Raw genomic sequence first — 12,880 nt, 5'->3', positions numbered from 1 at the left:
GACCTTCCTAGAATCTAAAGAAGACCTAGTGACAAGCAAGCCAATCACAAACTATCTTTCTCTAAATATGCTTTTATAAACAAAGGAAAACAAGTGTTTTAGGCCTACCTTGGGTCCAATGCAAGTTTGTGGAAGCCTCGCTCCTTTGATCCAAGTGAGCTCCCTCGTCGCGAATCTGCAAACACGAACAAGCAAACAAATTAAATAACACCTGAAAAGCCAATATCATAAAACATATTTAACATGAAAGTCAAGGAATTCATGAAACAAATGACATAAGACAATTTGTTGAGAAAAATGAATCTGATTGTATTAATTCAAATCAAAGAAGAACTTTACAACCTGTGCCTTGACGCTGTACAAGCTCCTCCCAGGGTCCAACAAGAAGTCTCCTCTACTTTGACAAGTTTCACTCTCTTCCCAATGAAGCCAAAAAGGTATGTGATCTCTCCTCTCAAGCTTAACTAGGAAGTCTTAATTCCACTAGCATTTACCCTCAAAAATGTTCAGCTTCTAACCTCCCTAGCAACCAGCCCAATGCCTTAATTTATAGTGCAGTGGAGGGAAGTTACTAGGTCCTCCTTCAAAGGGATAAAGCCCTTCTTCAAAGGGATAGCTCCTCTCATCAAGGGATTAGCTCCTTCTCTTTTGGGATGCATGAACCACCTAAGAGCGGCCAATCCATGTCAAAATTCCTTCTAGAATCATCTAGAATTAACCCAAAGTGAGTTTTTTAGAATAAACTTGTGCCTTTTTTACTTTCACAGGGGTCCGCACCCACTCCTTTAGGGACAGAGCGGGCAGGTCCGCAGTTTTTGTAAACAGGAGGTGCGGGACCGCAGGCAATAGTGAGAGAAAGTGCGGAACCAGAGTTTTGTTGATTTTCAATGTCTTTCTCTCATTTTCAAAGCTTGACTTGAAGAGCTGAGGTCTGAGACTTGCTTAGGAGGACAGTACAAGTGATGATAGACCCATACTGACTGCAAATAATCATGGTGACGATATTTTTGTGTAACAGGTTGCCCCCTAAAGTGCGAAGTCTGTAGTAAGTGAGGATTTCATTTATCATTTAGGAAGAGTGAAGTACTTTATCATTTCGAGGATCATCTTGTGGAGAGCCTGGTCTGAACCTGTAAAAACATTCAATGCAAGATATATATATGAGATCATATCATCGCTGAGGTAGGCATTTCCATACTCAGATCAAAACTGACTTAGAAAACTAACTACTGCTCTGATACTGGAATGATCTTGTAATACATCACAAGTATAGACTCATGTGGACACAGCATGGACGCAGCCATCTGTTTATGAATAGTCCATCATATAATGAATACAAAATTCCTCGCAGCCTGGATTGCAGAAACTAGATCCAGGGTCTTCATTTCTACTTCTCGAAACAGTACGATTCTATCCATGCGAATGAATGTGTTGATGTCGAACATGGTAGAAACCACTTGATTACCAGTCAATGATGTAAATTGTTAACAAGTGTGAGAGAAACCACCACTGATGTCAATGGCTCTCAAAGTACCCAGTACAATCCATGAGATGTGAATAAATGTGTTGATGTCGAACATGTCCTGGAATCCTTTGATCGAAGGTCAATGATGCAACCTGTCGTCAAAGGCGAGAAACCTGCCATTGAGGCATGCAGATTCCAAGGTACTGATGATTTCTAGATCATATTTCTAGATAATGAGCTGAAGTCGATAGAAAGCGATCCGTCGCAGGCAAGCCCACTCATAGATCAAGTTGAAGAAATTTAGTTGCAAGGACTGACTCAGGGATGGTCAAGATGGATGACAGATATTTTGCAGATGAATGGCTTATTGGCAGTGACCTCTCGAACACATAACGACACAACAGATGGCTTGGTGACAATTGACCCAAAGTTAATACCCAGAAACCGGCTGAAGACTTTCAATGTGGTTTGATCAACTGTTAGGCAAAGGATTTCCCAACCCAGGTGAATAAAAGTGCCGTGTTCAAGAGTGGTTACAAAGTACGACAAACAGTCTCATTTTTCTCTCTTTTCCCCCACCATTTCTGCAAGTACCTCTTTATTTTTGACAAGCTTGAGGAGGATAACATTTGCTTGATTATAAGCTCATCCTTCGGATGAGTCCAACTTAGTTTAAATTCGAACTCTAAGAAGGAGTGGTTCGTTCCTGTTTGTAATTGAACAGGTCCTTTACTGTGAAATTTTAACGAGTCCAGTATAGGAGAAACTCGGCGTTTTTCATTTTTAGAGAGTCTGAAAAACTTAAGAAGACTCCAGGGTTGACCTTTTTCGTAAATTTGTGTCTCCCAAGCCCGAAAAAGTATAAAATAATACTTGAGAGAACCGCTTGATCTTTTACGACCAAGGAGTACTTTTAGTAATTAGTGCCCTTGATCCGAAAAAGTAAAAAAGCGATCAACGACACGTCGTTTTATAACCAATATCAAATTTGAAACGAAATAAATCCGGCAATCTTTTCATGTTTTTATGGTCAGAAAAGAGCTGTAAGTGGACCGTCTTTTTAGTTCCGTTTTAACGAGTTTAAAAAGAAAAACTCGGTGATCTTTTCATGTTTCAGGAGTCAGAAAAGAGCTTAAAGGTGACTCTAAATATTTTTTCGTCGAAAATGATAAATTTCGCCTGAATAATCCGTTATCCTGAAAAAATGCAAACATTACTCATACCTGTTTGAAATGGATAAAAATGCTGCAAAAATTACCTTTCCAAAGTGAAACATAAACAAATTTGCAATTTATTTACTCAAAAAACTTATAAAAAGGGCTTTCGTCAATTCATTTTTACCGTTTGAGATTTGGGTGAGAAAATAGTGCTTTTGTTCAGAAAACTTCCTGTGAAGATTGTGGAAAATCCAACCGTCGGAATCGAACGTCGTCTTCTCCAGGTAATCCACATCATCCTACTCTTCATTTATAACCGTTTCATTTTTTGTTTTAGGCTTTTATTTCATTTTTTCGGAGGGTTTTTAGGCTAAAAACCCGCGCGCGGGGGCCCGCAGGCGTAACACTGGTAGCCCGCGGACCCCGACTTTTTCTCAATGGGGAAAAAGTCAGGGGTCCAAACCTTCCATGTAGACAAGGTGCGGAACCACGCACTGTCTCTAACACAGAGGGTGCAGTCCCCGCAGCAAGGGTTTTTAACCCAAAAATTCTCAAATTTGACCCAAACAAATTAATTTCTAGCATTCTAATTTGTCTTTTTATTGGATGTAGAGGGTACATCATGCTAGATTGGTGTGAACGAGAGCATGAGGACGTGGATCTTGCCACGTTGAATCACCAACCTTCGATCGATGCATTGAAGGCATGCGGCTTGTACAAATTCTGGGCCATACCTGGCATGAGGGCCCAGGTGGATTTCTTACAGTGGCTGGTTGACAGATGGAGCATACAGGACCAGTGCTTCTTCATTGGTGGCCACCAGCTCGAAATCGAGCTGGCAGACATATATTTCTTGACCAGTTTGCCTAAGAGAGGCGAAGACTTGACTCTATTCGGGACTAGGCCAGGTGGCCAGTCTGTCGATAGCCTCCGGCTAGAGTTCTGCAACAGCCAGGCTAGAGACAAAGGGATAGACATTAAAACCATATCCCTTCCTGAACTCATGGTGATTGCGTTTACTGTCACCAGACTTTGCGGGAGTGCCGCATTACATATTGCCATCGGATCCCAGATGCGGATGGCAGTTGACTGCTTTCGAGGCACCATCTTCAACTGGTGCAATGTTGTGTTGGCCAATGTAAAAGGCCAACTGACCAGAGCCAAAAACGGACAACTAAAGACCTTTGGTTATGGGGCTTTGGTTGTGAGTTTTGGTCTGGAGAGGGTTCCCATGTTGATCCCGCAGCACCTTACTGTTGGAGCTGGGCTTCCTCGAGAGCCCAAACTGATGCGATGGGTCGCAGTTATGGCCAGTCATCCGGACGAGGGGACAGAGGTTGTTCGATTCAAACCTGAGTATTTCCAATGGTTGGAAAACCAGGTTTTTTCTATTCAGGAATTCCCTTACGCTGGGGTAGATTTTCGTGGTGACCCAGACATGGCTCTTCCACCAGGAGAGCAATGGGATGACTCAGGTAAAATCATTTTCAACATTTTCCTATTTTAATTTTTATTTTATTTTTCTATCGTCCCAAAACTGATAGTAAAAGTTTCAAATGCAGATGTGGGTCCACAGCGACCAGCCGCTCTCCAACCTTACGAGAGGAAACAACCAGTTGCAGCCGCGCCAGCCCCACAGGACGAATCAACAGAGGTTTTGGCCAAGTTGGAGAGTCATCTAGAGCGCTTGACAGGAGATATTCCGGAGACCAGCATAGATGACATTCCTCGTCGACTTCAGCGCTATGTGATTGGGGTCCCAGGACCTTTTAGGAGGTTCCTTTGCAAGGTGGCCCGTGCAGTGGTTTCTTATCGAGATCATCACCAGTGATAGGATGATCGCCTATTGTGGGCACATATGACATTTTTGCTTTTTGTACTTATCATTTTTGCCGATCATAAGGTGTTTTTCAACCTATGATCAAGGACGATGTATTTTTTGACACACTCCTATATATATATATATATATATCACTATTACCGGCTTATCTTGTAAATCATGTTATGGAATGGTTTTAAATTTACATGTATGATTATTGCAAATGTCTACTTAACATTCGAGAAGCAATTGCATCTGCTAATGTATTTAAAGATCTTGGAATATGCTGATATTCAATATAATCAAATTCACGTTCCAAGAGACGCACTCTCAAAAATAATCTCAATAACACTAGATTTCTAATGGCATATACTCTATTAAGCTATAATACAACGAGTTCAGAATCTAACCTCACTATCAAACTCCGAATCCCAAATGAAATAGATTCGATAATAACTCAATCACTGCACTATACTCGGCAATGTTGTTCGTTGTTTGACTGAGGATCCAGACGGAGGTAAAGATGTCTTAGGAGTAGATACAGGAACAGTAGAAACCGGAGTTGTCGATACTCCAGAAGTAGGTGGGGTAGATTGAACAGATGTTGCGACAGTTGCAGCAGTCGTTTGAGGTGGAGTACGAGGCATACTAGGCCCCGGCTGAGAAACTACCAAAGGTACAGAAGTTTGAATAGTAGACTGGACAGGTTGCTGGGGTGTACCAGAAACTAAGGGTTGTCCAGTTTGAGATGACAACTATACATTCGGTTGCAAGACCTGTTGAGTTTGCGATGGATCCCACACTAAATTCATTCCGGGGTACGGACCCATAACAGGTTGAGAATATTGAGGACCATAACCGAGTTGAGGATAGGATTGATAATTCAAAGGTACATTTCTCGTTCCTTGAACATATGATTGACCAGAGGGTGGTTGGAAACCTTGGTTCGAGTACTGACCTTGGGGTTGATACCCTTGAGGCACGTACTGATACTGGGGTTGACCTTGAGGTACATATTGATACTGGGGTTGACCTTGGGGTACATATTGAGTCTGGGGTTGACCTTGAGGAACGTACTGTCTCGTAGGTATGTACTGCCCTTAAGGTTGCCCCCTAGGCGCAAATTGGGTACCTTGAGGTTGCCCCCCAGGCGATAATTGGGGATTTTGAGGTTGCCCCCAAGCGGTAACTGGCCACCTTGAGGTTGAGGATTGGGAATAGTACCTGACATCATGAGAATATCTTCTATGCTCAACGGCTTAGTACCATTGCTTCCAGTTAATAACCCTTGTTCAATGGGCTGAGGAGATGCTCCCGAAAAAGTACCAGAAAGTGACTGATACCCGGAGGGAACAGAAGGACCGCCGTACAAAAAGGATTTGGGCGATTGAGTAAACATGGACGACTGTCTTGACATATTTAATGGAGGATAGTAACCTATAGGTGTTGGGTGATAAGGAACACGAGGTGGTGAAAAACTTAACCCTGGGTTTTCTAAGAAATTAGTCAAAGAAATATACCAAGCACTGCTCCTAGGTGGACTGTAAAAAATTGATTCACGCTCCCTTAGTTCAATAGCAGGTTGATTTTCAGGGATAGGGATGCCTACTTCTTCTTCCAGAGTAGCAATTTCTTCGATAGCTATAAGTCCAGAAGGAAGATTTTGGGTAATTATTCTTTCTACCCTAGGTGAACCAGGACCACTAGAAGCTGGAGAAGCAAACCCCGATGTCGGAGTAGCAGCAAATTCACTTTCAGGTTCGGATATTTCAGGTTCCTCACCTATATCACTAGTAGATGAAAAGCTACCAGTAACTTCGGAAACAAACACTGATTGTGGATTATAATCTGCTACTAAAGCTTGAAAATCAGGATGTACCACCAAAGAAGACGCTCCTTCTTCAGGTGACCCAACTCTGATGTCTCTAGGAGTTACGAGGACTCTTAATCCTTCAGGCCGGCTCGGTGAAAACTCAGGAGGTTGGCCCCGAAGTCTACGGGACTTCCTCGGTAATTCAGCCACAATTAAAAAATTTTAACTACTTCACACGCAAACAAAGTAAAATCTCAATGAAAACCACCTAAAGCCTCTAAAGAACCAAACATATTTGAATCACATGCCTAAAGAATCTAGGAGATCAAACACACACAAACAGTAACTTTTCGTACTGAAAACACTAGTTGGTGATGAAATCCAACGTCGCGGAGTTCAATACAGAAATGGCGGTTGGAACAGTTACCCCGGCAACCTGCCTAATGAATAGACTGGCACAAGTTCCTCCACTTAACCGTCTCGAGTGAAGAGAACCCCCCAGAAAATCCAAGTGAGTCTAGCCGACGTCTGCTCCAGGTATAGTGGGATCTTCCCACCACTGTCACCTTAGGAAGAATCCTAAAGAATATGGTCACTAAGGTTACCAACCGAAACAAATATACCTGGGGGAACAGTCTACGATCTGATACGCACGCAAGAGCAGAGTAGCAAGCTCAATCCCCTTGAAGGCTCCTTGACATAATCCAAGGTTTACCAACAAGTGACCCCAGGCTCCTCGACAATGGTTAATCCGAGGTTTACCGTTTTTAATACATGAATATCTGGCGTCGTTCCCAATGAGGAAGGATTGATTCCCACACTGGTTCGGACACGATCTCGTGCTTCTCCTTTAAGAGGAGCTTTCCCAAAGCATAAATGCAACAATTGGATTTCTTCCCTACCACAAGATACAGCTACTTGTTTGTTTTTACTGTCTTGGAGAGTTAATTACTCTCCTACTCCAAGACACTAGTCTAAGCTATGTTGGTGTATCAGAGCCCTAGAAATAAAATATTACTAGATGAATTTTACTTTAAGCGTAATTTTTATTGGTTTTTGTTTAAGTCAAGAGGTGCGGAGCTGAAACTCGTGGTATGAAGACTCGACTCAAAATCACTAAAAATGCACTTAAGATGATTAAACAATCTTTTCCCTTCAATGAACTTCTAGCTAGGAAAGAGTTTGATAATGCAAATACTTGTAAACACAAATCTTTCTTAACAAACAAATTAAAAGAAGAGATTTTGTCCTTTCCAATGCACTCAAAACAAGACAACTAGTTATTTTCACAAAAATTTCCCTTTTCTTTTCAAAGCACTCAACCACTACAAAAACAAACTTTTTCAAAAGAGATTTTTTTTGTTTTTCATAAAACACTCAAAACTATGGAAATGACTAACTTTGAGATCTATAAATTATAAAAACCTATTTGAAGTCAAAGCTTACAAGATGTCTTTTTTAAGGATGTTTTACTTAGCTAGATGTAAACTAAGGACCAATTTATGCAGAATCACAAATCAGTCAAGAACAACCAATTTTGTTTTCTTTTTTTTTTTTAAATGAAATCCAAACTTTTAAACACAAGCTTTTCGAAGTTTTGTAAAGAAAAAACACAAGGCGGATTCCTCAACAAAGGTATATTTCACAAATCATCAATGATTTGATCGACATAGGGAGTTGGGTAATTGTCCTTTGGACAGGCTCGATTAATGTCCCTGTAGTCGATACATATTCTTATTGTCCCTTGCTTTTTGTTAACCGGAACAATATTCGATACCCAATCCGTTAATGGGATCGGATAAATGAAACCTGCTTTGAGTAATTTTTCAACTTCTTCTTTAATAGCAGCAGCTTTTCTTGGGTGAATCTGACGCAAACGTTGTCGGACGGGTTTAGCGTCCGAGTAAGTCTTGATTTCATGAACAACAATCGCGAGGTCAATTCCTGGAATTTCCTCATAGGACCAGGAAAACATGTCACGGAATTCTTGAAATAGGGCCTTATATATTTGGATTTCATCTTCTGTACACGAGGCACCTATATGAATGTTCTCAACAATTCCAGGCTTAACTGAAATGTCAATAGGAATAGTTCGAGAAATTTTTCCCAAATTTAACTCTGAATCAGGATGTTTCATTGGATTCTGACGTTCCTTGACATATTCAGTCGTAAAAATTGATGAAAAATCATTTTCAAAATGATCATTCTCGGGTAAAAACGAAGATCTGTGATGGAGATCTTCCCATGGTAAATCATCTACAGATAGGATTTCACGAATTTGCTCATCAGAGTGAACAAGTTCAGAAAATGTGATTGAATCCAAGCTTGATGTGAAAAGTGATTCCTCACGGACCACATTCATTAAGTCAATTTTGTTTGAAGATGAGTCGGTAAACGATTGCACGGCCTTATACGCAATTTCATATGGACTCAAAGGCATGACATCACCAAATGAGTCTATCTCAGATTCAGAAGGAACGATCCAAGGATCATCATAAACAATGGTGTCTAACAAAATCATATGAATTGTTGCAAATGAAGACGATGCGTTGATCGGAGGAAAAGGAAAAGTTCCCAGTAAAACGACATCTTTAACTAGTCCTACTCCAACATCCTTATACGGGATAGTCGTTTTACCGACATGCTGAATACTTTCAGAAGAGGCTAGGTCAGATGAAAAGTAAGCCAGCTGGTCTATTGTTATGATCTTTCCATTATGAGGAAACTTTATAACCCGAAAGACCGATGAAACGACAACTGTCTTAGCGTAAGACCAACTACGACCCAAGAGAAGGTTGTAATCTAGAGGGGCATCAACCACCTCCACATCTAGATTAACGGTTTTTCCTTCAACCCCTATAGGTAAATCCTGTAGAATGCCAAAAGGATGAAACCCACGGCCATCAAAGGCCTCTAAAATCGTCGGGGATTGATTTAGTGAAGGAGAACCAAGCGATCTCCAACACTGTATCGACATAATACACGTTGAGGCTCCCTCATCAATCACAGTCCTATGAGTAGCCCTGTTTTTGAATATCACTGGAATCTGGAAAGCCATTTGATGAGGTAAACGCGGTGTACTATTTTCTAGATCGAAAATTATTAGGTTAGTCCTGAACATCAACAGCTCCTATAGCCGACAAAAGTAATTTACGCTGTGTTGGACATGATTGCAGCACATCCAAAGCCGACATTGCTGAGGGTGAAACAGCTAAATCCTCAACAATGTTATAGTTCTGAGCCGCTCTCGCATGTGGATTGAAAGCTGACTTTCGAAGTATACCCTTGGCGGGCGGTTTGATTACCAAGTATGGATTAGGTTTCTCGATCTGTAGTGGATCGGAACCAGGAGCTGAGGTTGATGGGTTAGAATGAGAAGATTCTGCTTCTTTACCATCAACAGGACTTTTACTACCATAATCATGCGATCGAGTCGCAATCCTAACATGGGACATCATCAGTATGGGTTCTTCATTGGCACTCGAGGAAGAACCTATCATCTTATTGCCTTGACTTGGAAAAGGATCCTTCAAAACAGCAGGCGTTTGGGAACCTTTGACAATCTTCGCAACCTCTGCACGATGAGGGCAGTCTCTTGTAAAATGTTCTTCGTCACAAATGAGACAAGGATAACGAGGTTTGCGTTTTTCATCATTGGATTCCGATTTTTCAGGTTTCTCTTTTGAATTTTTGTCCGTTTTATTCTTCTTCTTCCCTTTCTTCTTGCCACCGGATTTTGATTTGGCTGTAGATGACTCTACAACGTGAATATCGGTGGAAATCTCCGCGGAAGAATCTCCTGTCGGGGAATCAGGCAAGGTTATGATAGGAGAAGAATTCTTGGAAGACTTCTTCTTACTTTTAGTGTTAACCGTACCAATCATACCATCGGCGGCATGAGACCCTGAAGGAGCTGCAGCAATTTGATTTTGCTTGGGAAGATCGGGGATTTTCTCGTGTAACGTACCTGACTGAGTATAGACCAAGTCAAGGTACTATGCTTGAGCAATTACTTGCTCCTCAGTAACGACTCCAGCCTTAGCTACATCTTCAGTGATCTTTGGCAACAAAGATTTTACAAACCATTCAGCCAAGATCTGATCCAGAATAAAAACCTTCACTAAACGCCGTCGACGTCTCCATTCATGAATGTGATTTGAAATGTAAGTGGACGTCGATTGCTTTAACGAAGTTAGTAATTCCGTGCCATTGTCATATCTGACTGGCAACTGAAAATGAGTTAAAAACGAGGTAGCTAACTGACTAAAATTATAAAAAGTTCCTCGCGGTAATTCAATGTACCACTTGGCCGCAAGACCAATTAGAGTGCGCTGGAAAAGTCTTAGATGGATTGAATCATCTGAAATGGAGTTAGATGCACACCAGAGGTGATAAGTCATCACATGGTTCGACGGGTCCTCTCCTGATTTGCCTTCGAACTTAGGAATATCATTAGGCAACTTATTCGGCATTGGCAGCCAAAACGGAAGATAATTAATGGGATCGTTCGTTAGGCGCGACAAGTCAGGCAAGTCCAAAGTTGCGATAAACGGTAACTGACGATTAGGGTCCCTAAAACTCTGGGTCATGAGACCAGCCCCAGGAGGAGGATATCCAGGATAACTAGGAATAGGAATTGCATTCGGGATATTGTATCCTCCCGGAAAACAAGGATTAACCGGACCGTACTGGGGTTGTTGAGGTTGTTGATATGTGTACCCAGGGTATGGTTGATACTGATAGACTGGCTGCTGCACAGCAGGACCGAATTGGTACTGTCCCTGGTACGGTTGATAAGTAAATTGTGGTTGACTTGTGACAACCGTACTTGAACCAGGTTGTCCTACAGGCATCTGAACCGAAGTTTGAATCGTGGATCCAGACGAAGGTAAAGATGTCTAAGGAGTAGATACAGGAACAGTAGAAACCGGAGTTGTCGATACTCCAGAAGTAGGTGGGGTAGATTGAACAGATGTTGCGGCAGTTGCAGCAGTCGTTTGAGGTGGAGTACAAGGCATACTAGGCCCCAGCTGAGAAACTACCGAAGGTACAGAAGTTTGAATAGTAGACTGGACAGGTTGCTGGGGTGTACCAGAAACTAAGGGTTGTCCAGTTTGAGATGACAACTGTACATTCGGTTGCAAGACCTATTGAGTTTGCGATGGATCCCACACTAAATTCATTCCGGGGTACGGACCCATAACAGGTTGAGAATATTGAGGACCATAACCGGGTTGAGGATAGGATTGATAATTCAAAGGTACATTTCCCGTTCCTTAAACATATGATTGACCGGAGGGTGGTTGGAAACCTTGGTTCGAGTACTGACCTTGGGGTTGATACCCTTGAGGCACGTACTGATACTGGGGTTGACCTTGAGGTACATATTGATATTGGGGTTGACCTTGGGGTACATATTGAGTCTGGGGTTGACCTTGAGGAACGTACTGTCCCGTAGGTATGTACTGCCCTTGAGGTTGCCCCCCAGGCACAAATTGGGTACCTTGAGGTTGCCCCTCAGGCGATAATTGGGGATTTTGATGCTGCCCCCCAAGCGGTAACTGGCCACCTTGAGGTTGAGGATTGGGAATAGTACCTGACATCATGAGAATATCTTCTATGCTCAACGGCTTAGTACCATTGCTTCCAGTTAATAACCCTTGTTCAATGGGCTGAAGAGATGCTCCCGAAAAAGTACCAGAAAGTGACTGATACCCGGAGGGAACAGAAGGACCGTCGTACAAAAAGGATTTGGGCGATTGAGTAAACATGGACGACTGTCTTGACATATTTAATGGAGGATAGTAACCTATAGGTGTTGGGTGATAAGGAACACGAGGTGGTGAAAAACTTAACCCTGGGTTTTCTAAGAAATTAGTCAAAGAAATATACCAAGCACTGCTCCTAGGTGGACTGTAAAAAATTGATTCACGCTCCCTTAGTTCAATAGCAGGTTGATCTTTAGGGATAGGGATGCCTACTTCTTCTTCCGGAGTAGCAAGTTCTTCGATAGCTATAAGTCCAGAAGGAAGATTTTGGGTAATTATTCTTTCTACCCTAGGTGAACCAGGACCACTAGAAGCTGGAGAAGCAAACCCCGATGTCGGAGTAGCAGCAAATTCACTTTCAGGTTCGGATATTTCAGGTTCCTCACCTATATCACTAGTAGATGAAAAGCTACCAGTAACTTCGGAAACAAACACTGATTGTGGATTATAATCTGCTACTAAAGCTTGAAAATCAGGATGTACCACCAAAGAAGACTCTCCTTCTTCAGGTGACCCAACTCTATTGTCTCTAGGAGTTACGAGGACTCTTAATCCTTCAGGCCGGCTCGGTGAAAACTCAGGAGGTTGGCCCCGAAGTCTACGGGACTTCCTCGGTAATTCAGCCACGATTAAAAAATTTTAACTACTTCACATGCAAACAAAGTAAAATCTCAATGAAAACCACCTAAAGCCTCTAAAGAACCAAACAAATTTGAATCACACGCCTAAAGAATCTAGGAGATCAAACACACACAAACAGTAACTTTCCGTACTGAAAACACTAGTTGGTGATGAAATCCAACGTCGCGGAGTTCAATACAGAAATGGCGGTTGGAACAGTTACCCCGGCAACCTGCC

This window comes from Pinus tabuliformis, chromosome J (genome assembly GCF_031772625.1).
Source record: "Pinus tabuliformis cultivar Carrire ecotype Pingquan chromosome J, CPIR1, whole genome shotgun sequence".
NCBI lineage: Eukaryota > Viridiplantae > Streptophyta > Pinopsida > Pinales > Pinaceae > Pinus > Pinus tabuliformis.
The sequence above is the reverse complement of the archived record's forward strand: the minus strand, read 5'-3'. Positions refer to the sequence as shown.